Raw genomic sequence first — 9,036 nt, 5'->3', positions numbered from 1 at the left:
TGTCCCTCCATGCCTTTACCCCACCCTATCTACCCTATCTGTCCCTCCATGCCTTTACCCCACCCTATCTACCCTATCTGTCCCTCCATGCCTTTACCCCACCCTATCTACCCTATCTGTCCCTCCATGCCTTTACCCCACCCTATCTACCCTATCTGTCCCTCCATGCCTTTACCCCACCCTATCTACCCTATCTGTCCCTCCATGCCTTTACCCCACCCTATCTACCCTATCTGTCCCTCCATGCCTTTACCCCACCCTATCTACCCTATCTGTCCCTCCATGCCTTTACCCACCCTATCTACCCTATCTGTCCCTCCATGCCTTTACCCCACCCTATCTACCCTATCTGTCCCTCCATGCCTTTACCCCACCCTATCTACCCTATCTGTCCCTCCATGCCTTTACCCCACCCTATCTACCCTATCTGTCCCTCCATGCCTTTACCCCACCCTATCTACCCTATCTGTCCCTCCATGCCTTTACCCACCCTATCTACCCTATCTGTCCCTCCATGCCTTTACCCCACCCTATCTACCCTATCTGTCCCTCCATGCCTTTACCCCACCCTATCTACCCTATCTGTCCCTCCATGCCTTTACCCCACCCTATCTACCCTATCTGTCCCTCCATGCCTTTACCCCACCCTATCTACCCTATCTGTCCCTCCATGCCTTTACCCCACCCTATCTACCCTATCTGTCCCTCCATGCCTTTACCCCACCCTATCTACCCTATCTGTCCCTCCATGCCTTTACCCCACCCTATCTACCCTATCTGTCCCTCCATGCCTTTACCCCACCCTATCTACCCTATCTGTCCCTCCATGCCTTTACCCCCCTACCCTATCTACCCTATCTGTCCCTCCATGCCTTTACCCCACCCTATCTACCCTATCTGTCCCTCCATGCCTTTACCCCACCCTATCTACCCTATCTGTCCCTCCATGCTTTTACCCCACCCTATCTACCCTATCTGTCCCTCCATGCCTTTACTCCACCCTATCTACCCTATCTGTCCCTCCATGCCTTTACCTCACCCTATCTACCCTATCTGTCCCTCCATGCCTTTACCCCACCCTATCTACCCTATCTGTCCCTCCATGCCTTTACCCCACCCAACCTACCTATGCTCTCACCTTCAGCACACCCTGGGTCCCTGTTAATCATGGTATATGTCCTACCCTTAATAGACCCCTAAACTGTACCTCCTCCATTTATCACGATTAAATTCCTCGTGCAGTTGCACTGCTCAATTAATCAACTGTAACCTCAGCACCCTCCTCACCATCACCACCCCTGCCAATTTACATGTCATCTGCAAACTTTATTAGTCATCTCTCTACATTGATAACCAAGTCTTTAATGTGGAATATATATTTTGAAAGAAGGGTCGCAGCACAAGTCTCTGTGGTACATCACTGGTCAGAACAGTAGCCCTTCATCATCCCTGTGTCCAGTTTCCCAACGTGCCTCGAGTCCCATGGGCCGTAATATTTCGGACCAACCTTTGTGAAAACATTTACTCGTTCACACACACACAAACACCCGTCTAACCCCTTACACTTCATCCCTTTCGAGCTTTCCTGGTCTTTATCCTCTCCTCCTCTGTAACAGTTGTTGTTATGCTGTCCCCCCTGCAGTATGTCTGTCTGAGAGGACGGTGCTGATGGTGTTCTCCAGCACAACCTGCTTCTCTGCCATTGTGGTTAGCCACTGCTCTTTTACCCGTGCAGTGTGAGCAGCTCACTGGAAACACCATTCACCATGTCCACGGGGTTACAGCTGCTCTGTGTGCACATCCAGGAGGAACGACTGGATGTAATTCCTGCACACATGGTCACTAGGGACATGGACGTCTCCCTGAGCTCCAACACATCACAGGAGGAGGCCCGAGTTTCCTTGCCCCAACCTTGGACTCAATACTTCGTGATCTCTGCCCCCCTGTAATCTACAGCCAAAGCGGCATCCTGCCATTGGGTCCTGATTTTGTGACACCTCTCACCTCTGACAGGTTGCGATCATGTCCTGGACTTACATAGTTAAAACCGTTCGGCAAGATTCAGTGGAAGAGGTGGGCTTCTGTGGAGAGGTTTAGATGTAAGACTCTAAGACATAGGAGCAGAATTAGGCCATTTGGCCCATCGAGTCTGCTCTGCCATTCTATCATGGCTGATTTATTATCCCCCTCAATCCCATTCTCCTGCCTTCTCCCTGTAACCTTTGACACCCTTGGTAATTAAGAACCTATCAATATCCACTTTAAATATACCCAGTGACTTGGTCTCCACAGCCGTCTATGGCAATGACAGATTCACAACCCTCTGGCTAAAGAAATTCCTCCTCATCTCTGTTCTAGGCCCTCTGGCCCTAGACTCCCCCACCATAGGAAACATTGTCTCCAAGTCCACTCTATCTAGGTGTTTCAATATTCGATGTTTCAATGAGATCTCCCCTCATCCTTCTAAACTCCAGTGAGTACAGGCCCAAAACTGTAAAATGCTGCTCATACATAAACCTTTCATTCCCAGAATAATTCTTGTGAACCTCCTGTAGACCTTCTCCAATACCAACACAGCATTTCTTATATAAGAGGCACAAAACTGCTCATGATACTCCGCAGGTGTGGTCAGACCAATGCCATACAAGTCCTCATCACTGCATCGCTCACATATTCTAGTCCTCTTAAAGTGAATGGTAACATTGCATTTGCCTTCCTCATCACCAACTAAAGCGGTAAGTTAATCTTTCGAGAATCCTGCATGAGGACTCGCAAGTCCTGTAGCATGACCATACACTATATTCCATCTGTCACTTCTTTGCCCATTCTCCCAATCTGTCTAAGTCCTTCTGCACCTCCCTGCTTCCTCAACACTACCTGGCCCTCCAACTATCTTTGTATCACAAAGCCATCAGTTCCATCGCTTTCCCAAGCTGTGAGTCTTGACAGCTAAATACACACCCACAGAAAACTTGGGGATGAGCAAGAATGGAAATTTGGGGAAAGGCATGCAGCTACTGAGAGATTTGAAAAGGTGGAGACGATTTGAAGATGGTGGCTGGACAGAGAACCAGTTGTCAGCAAGGAGAGTGGGAAGGGAACTGTTGGGTGAACTGATATGAACAGAGAAGGGGAAAGTCATTGGTACTGTTGATACACTGCCACCTCATCGTTATTGACAGCCAGAAACATGGGGTCCGGAAAATATAATCCAGCCCAGCCTCCCTGAAAGAGGCCTGCCGGCAGATTCTGTGTCACTGTGAACGTGGAGGGTGGGGTTGGTGTATTAAATGGTGGCTGTGGGTGAACATGTGGGACACCTACTGTGATTGCTTCTGAAAGTCTGTTAGCAGCTGTGAGCCTATTTGTGATGCTGAGTAATTGAAACTGGAGAGAATGGATCACTTTTGGGGTGTCTGGCATGTTCGTCGAGGTGGCCTCTTTCTGGCACAACAAAATAAAGCTGTGAATTAAAGAATTCAAATGGAGCTGTGTGAACATCGAGGCAACGTGGTGTCCTGTACAAGGGGCAGGAAGACAACACACTGCGGTGTGGGGAATCAGTGAAGTCACTGTGGACAGCAGCTCAGACTACAACAGTGGGGGTGTGGAGGGGTGGGTCAGTGGGTGGGGGTGTGGAGGGGTGGGTTAGTGGGTGGGGTGTTGAGGGGTGGGTCAGTGGGTGGGGGTGTGGAGGGGTGGGTCAGTGGGTGGGGGTGCTGAGGGAGGGGTGGGTCAGTGGGTGGGGGTGTGGAGGGGAGGGTCAGTGGGTGGGGGTGCTGAGGGAGGGGTGGGTCAGTGGGTGGGGGTGCTGAGGGAGGGGTGGGTCAGTGGGTGGGGGTGTGGAGGGGAGGGTCAGTAGGTGGGGGTGCTGAGGGAGGGGTGGGTCAGTGGGTGGGGTTGCTGAGGGGTGGGTCAGTGGGTGGGGTTGCTGAGGGGTGGGTCAGCGGGTGGGGGTGTGGAGGGAGGGGTGGGTCAGCGGGTGGGAGTGTGGAGGGGTGTGTCAGTCGGTGGAGGGGTGGGTCAGTGGGTGGGGGTGTTGGGTGGGTCAGTGGGTGGGAGTGCAGAGGGAGGGGTGGGTTAGTGGGTGGGGGTGCGGAGGGAGGGGTGGGTCAGTGGGTGGGGGTGCGGAGGGAGGGGTGGGTCAGTGGGTGGGGGTGTTGAGAGGTGGGTCAGTGGGTGGGGGTGTTGAGGGGTGGGTCAGTGGGTGGGTTGCGGAAGGAGGGGTGGGTCAGTGGGTGGGGGTGTTGAGGGGTAGTTTAGTGGGTGGGGGTGTGGAGGAGTGGGTCAGTGGGTGGGGTTGCTGAGGGGTAGGTCAGCGGGTGGGGGTGTGGAGGGAGGGGTGGGTCAGCGGGTGGGAGTGTGGAGGGGTGCGTCAGTCGGTGGAAGGGTGGGTCAGTGGGTGGGGGTGTTGCGGGGTGGGTCAGTGGGTGGGGTGGGTTAGTGGGTGGGGGTGCTGAGGGGTTGGTCAGTGGGTGGGGGTGTTGAGGGGTAGTTTAGTGGGTGGGGGTGTGGAGGAGTGGGTCAGTGGGTGCGGTTGCTGAGGGGTGGGTCAGCGGGTGGGGGTGTGGAGGGAGAGGTGGGTCAGCGTGTGGGAGTGTGGAGGGGTGCGACAGTCGGTGGAGGGGTGGGTCAGTGGGTGGAGGTGTGGAGGGTTGGGTCAATGGGTGGGGGTGTTGAGGTGTGGGTGTGGAGGGGAGGGTCAGTGGGTGGGGGGTGTTTGTTGAGGGGTGGGTCAGTGGGTGGGGTGTTGATGGGTGGGTCAGTGGGTGGAGGTGTGGAGGGTTGGGTCAGTGGGTGGAGTTGTGGAGGGGTGGGTCAGTGGGTGGGTGTGCGGAGGGGTGGGTCAGTGGGTGGGGGTGTGGAGGGGTGGGTCAGTGGGTGGAGGTGTGGAGGGTTGGGTCAGTGGGTGGAGTTGTGGAGGGGTGGGTCAGTGGGTGGGGGTGTGGGGGGTGGGTTAGTGGGTGGGGGTGTTGAGGGGTGGGTGTCGGTGTGGAGGGGAGGGTCAGTGGGTGGGGGGTGTTTGTTGAGGGGTTGGTCAGTGGGTGGGGTGTTGATGGGTGGGTCAGTGGGTGGAGTTGTAGAGGGGTGGGTCAGTGGGTGGAGGTGTGGAGGGTTGGGTCAGTGGGTGGGGGTGTTGAGAGGTGGGTCAGTGGGTGGAGGTGTGGAGGGTTGGGTCAGTGGGTGGGGGTGTGGAGGGTTGGGTCAGTGGGCGGGGGTGCGGAGGGGTGGGTCAGTGGGTGGGGTTGTTGAGGGGTGGGTGTGCGGAGGGGTGGGTCAGTGGGTGGGGGTGTGGAGGGGTGGGTCAGTGGGTGGGTGTGCGGAGGGGTGGGTCAGTGGGTGGGGGTGTTGAGGGGAGGGTCAGTGGGTGGAGTTGTGGAGGGGTGGGTCAGTGGTCGGGGGTTCTGAGGGGTGGGTCAGTGGGTGGGTTGCGGAGGGGTGGGTCAGTGGGTGGGGGTGTTGAGGGGTGGGTCAGTGGGTGGGGGTGTGGAGGGGTGGGTCAGTGGGTGGAGTTGTGGAGGGGTGGGTCAGTCGGTGGAGGTGTGGAGGCTTGGGTCAGTGGGTGGGGGTGTTGAGAGGTGGGTCAGTGGGTGGAGGTGCGGAGGGGTGGGTCAGTGGGTGGGGTGTTGAGGGGTGGGTCAGTGGGTGGGGGTGTTGAGGGGTGGGTCAGTGGGTGGGTGTGCGGAGGGGTGGGTCAGTGGGTGGGGGTGTGGAGGGGTGGGTCAGTGGGTGGAGGTGTGGAGGGGTGGGTCAGTGGGTGGGGGTGTGGAGGTGTGGGTCAGTGGGTGGGGGTGTGGAGGGGTGGGTCAGTGGGTGGGGTGTGGAGGGTTGGGTCAGTGGGTGGGGGTGTTGAGAGGTGGGTCAGTGGGTGGGGGTGTTGAGAGGTGGGTCAGTGGGTGGAGGTGTGGAGGGTTGGGTCAGTGGGTGGGGGTGTTGAGGGGTGGGTGTGCGGAGGGGTGGGTCAGTGGGTGGAGTTGTGGAGGGGTGGGTCAGTGGTCGGGGGTTCTGAGGGGTGGGTCAGTGGGTGGGTTGCGGAGGGGTGGGTCAGTGGGTGGGGGTGTTGAGGGGTGGGTCAGTGGCTGGAGTTGTGGAGGGGTGGGTCAGTGGGTGGGTGTGCGGCGGGGTGGGTCAGTGGGTGGAGTTGTGGAGGGGTGGGTCAGTGGGTGGAGGGGTGGGTCAGTGGTCGGGGGTGCGGAGGGGTGGGTCAGTGGGTGGGGGTGTTGAGGGGTGGGTGTGCGGAGGGGTGGGTCAGTGGGTGGGGGTGTGGAGGGGTGGGTCAGTGGGTGGGTGTGCGGAGGGGTGTGTCAGTGGGTGGGGGTGTTGAGGGGTGGGTCAGTGGGTGGAGTTGTGGAGGGGTGGGTCAGTGGTCGGGGGTTCTGAGGGGTGGGTCAGTGGGTGGGTTGCGGAGGGGTGGGTCAGTGGGTGGGGGTGTTGAGGGGTGGGTCAGTGGGTGGAGTTGTGGAGGGGTGGGTCAGTGGGTGGGGGTGTTGAGGGGTGGGTCAGTGGGTGGGGGTGTTGAGGGGTGGGTCAGTGGGTGGAGTTGTGGAGGGGTGGGTCAGTCGGTGGAGGTGTGGAGGCTTGGGTCAGTGGGTGGGGGTGTTGAGAGGTGGGTCAGTGGGTGGAGGTGCGGAGGGGTGGGTCAGTGGGTGGGGTGTTGAGGGGTGGGTCAGTGGGTGGGTGTGCGGAGGGGTGGGTCAGTGGGTGGGGGTGTGGAGGGGTGGGTCAGTGGGTGGAGGTGCGGAGGGGTTGGTCAGTGGGTGGAGGTGCGGAGGGGTGGGTCAGTGGGTGGGGGTGTTGAGGGGTGGGTCAGTGGGTGGGGGTGTGGAGGGTTGGGTCAGTGGGTGGGGGTGTTGAGAGGTGGGTCAGTGGGTGGGGGTGTTGAGAGGTGGGTCAGTGGGTGGAGGTGTGGAGAGTTGGGTCAGTGGGTGGGGGTGTTGAGGGGTGGGTCAGTGGGTGGGTGTGCGGCGGGGTGGGTCAGTGGGTGGAGTTGTGGAGGGGTGGGTCAGTGGGTGGGGGTGCGGAGGGGTGGGTCAGTGGTCGGGGGTGCGGAGGGGTGGGTCAGTGGGTGGGTGTGCGGAGGGGTGGGTCAGTGGGTGGAGGTGCGGAGGGGTGGGTCAGTGGGTGGGGGTGTTGAGGGGTGGGTCAGTGGGTGGAGGTGCGGAAGGGTGGGTCAGTGGGTGGGGGTGTTGAGGGGTGGGTCAGTGGGTGGGGGTGTGGAGGGGTGGGTCAGTGGGTGGAGGTGCGGAGGGGTGGGTCAGTGAGTGGGTGTGCGGAGGGGTGGGTCAGTGGGTGGAGTTGTGTAGGGGTGGGTCAGTGGGTGGGGGTGTGGAGGGGTGCGTCAGTGGTCGGGGGTGCGGAGGGGTGGGTCAGTGGGTGGGTGTGTGGAGGGGTGGATCAGTGGGTGGGTGTGTGGAGGGATGGGTCAGTGGTCGGGGGTGCTGAGGGGTGGGTCAGTGGGTGGGTGTGCGGAGGGGTGGGTCAGTGGGTGGGTGTGCGGAGGGGTGGGTCAGTGGTCAGGGGTGCGGAGGGGTGGGTCAGTGGGTGGGTGTGCGGAGGGGTGGGTCAGTGGGTGGGGGTGTGGAGGGGTGGGTCAGTGGGTGGAGGTGCGGAGGGGTGGGTCAGTGGGTGGAGTTGTGGAGGGGTGAGTCAGTGGTCGGGGGTGCGGAGGGGTGTGTCAGTGGGTGGGTGTGCGGAGGGGTGGGTCAGTGGGTGGAGTTGTGTAGGGGTGGGTCAGTGGGTGGGGGTGTGGAGCGGTGGGTCAGTGGGTGGAGTTGTGTAGGGGTGGGGGTGCGGAGGGGTGTGTCAGTGGGTGGGTGTGCGGAGGGGTGGTTCAGTGGGTGGGTGTGTTGAGGGGTGGGTCAGTGGGTGGAGTTGTGTAGGGGTGGGTCAGTGGGTGGGGGTGCTGAGGGGTGGGTTAGGGGTTGGGGGTGTTGATCAGCCTGACTGCTTGGGGAGAGTGACTGTTTTTGAGTCTGCTGATCTGGGTTTGGATGCTTGTCTGATGGGAATGGGGTAGATGGTCCATGAGCAGGGAGAGTTGGATCCTTCATTGATATTGCTGGCTTTTTTTCCGGCTCCTCTCTGTATGTGTGTCCTTGATGGGAAGGGTCAGTCTAATGATGCGTTGGACAGATTTGACCACCCATTGTCGAGCCTTCCTGTCTGTCGCAGTGCAGTTTCCGTATCGAGCAGTGATGCAGCATGTTCGGCCCCTTGAGATCTCCCCCTTTACTTTCCCTGCTCTGAGAACATCCATAGCTTCTCCAGTCCTGCAGACGCTCCAGGTAACACAGCTTCACTCCTCACTCTCACTGTGTGCAGCCCAGAGCTCCAGGATCGAACTGGTAAATTGTTATAACTGTCCAATACAGCACCTTGCTTCTTAGAAAAGAAATACACAACTTTATAACACCCTCAATATCCAAAGAGCTTCTGGATCCATTTCATCAGTTACATCTCTTTCTTATTACCAACAGAAACAGCTGCAAAGTTCTCAGCTGTAAGTTTTAAAACAGGTCATTACAGCACAGTACAGTACAGGTCCTGCGGCCCACGATAATCAGTCTAAGCATTTCAGAGACAGTGGTCACAACTTCCTGACTTTTACCATTGTTTTGGAGAAGGATAGGAGCAAATGGTATGGGAAAGCAGGGGATGGGAATTAGAATGCTATTAGTCAGCAACTGGGGAGCATAAATTGGGAACAGATGTACTCAGAAATGCAGAAAGTAAATGTGGAGATTGTTTCAGGAGCACTTTCACTGGGGTTAGAGGAAACATGCTTGGAGTCAGCGGAGATAGGGGTGGTCCTTATTAACACCTTGCTTCAGTATTCACCAGTGAAAGAGACCGAGATGTTTGCGAGGAGAGTGCAAAACAGGCTGAAATGCTGTAGACATGTTGATGAGGAAGAGGATGTGCTGCATCTTCTGAAAAACAGGTTAGATAAGCCCCCAGGGTCAGATGGGATTTTTGCCCAGGCTAATACAAAATAAAATTGCTTTGCCTTTGGTGATGGTCTTTGCTTTGTCACTG

The sequence above is a fragment of the Mobula hypostoma genome, chromosome 8, assembly GCF_963921235.1.
Source record: "Mobula hypostoma chromosome 8, sMobHyp1.1, whole genome shotgun sequence".
Taxonomy (NCBI): domain Eukaryota; kingdom Metazoa; phylum Chordata; class Chondrichthyes; order Myliobatiformes; family Myliobatidae; genus Mobula; species Mobula hypostoma.
This window is presented reverse-complemented; position numbering follows the sequence as displayed.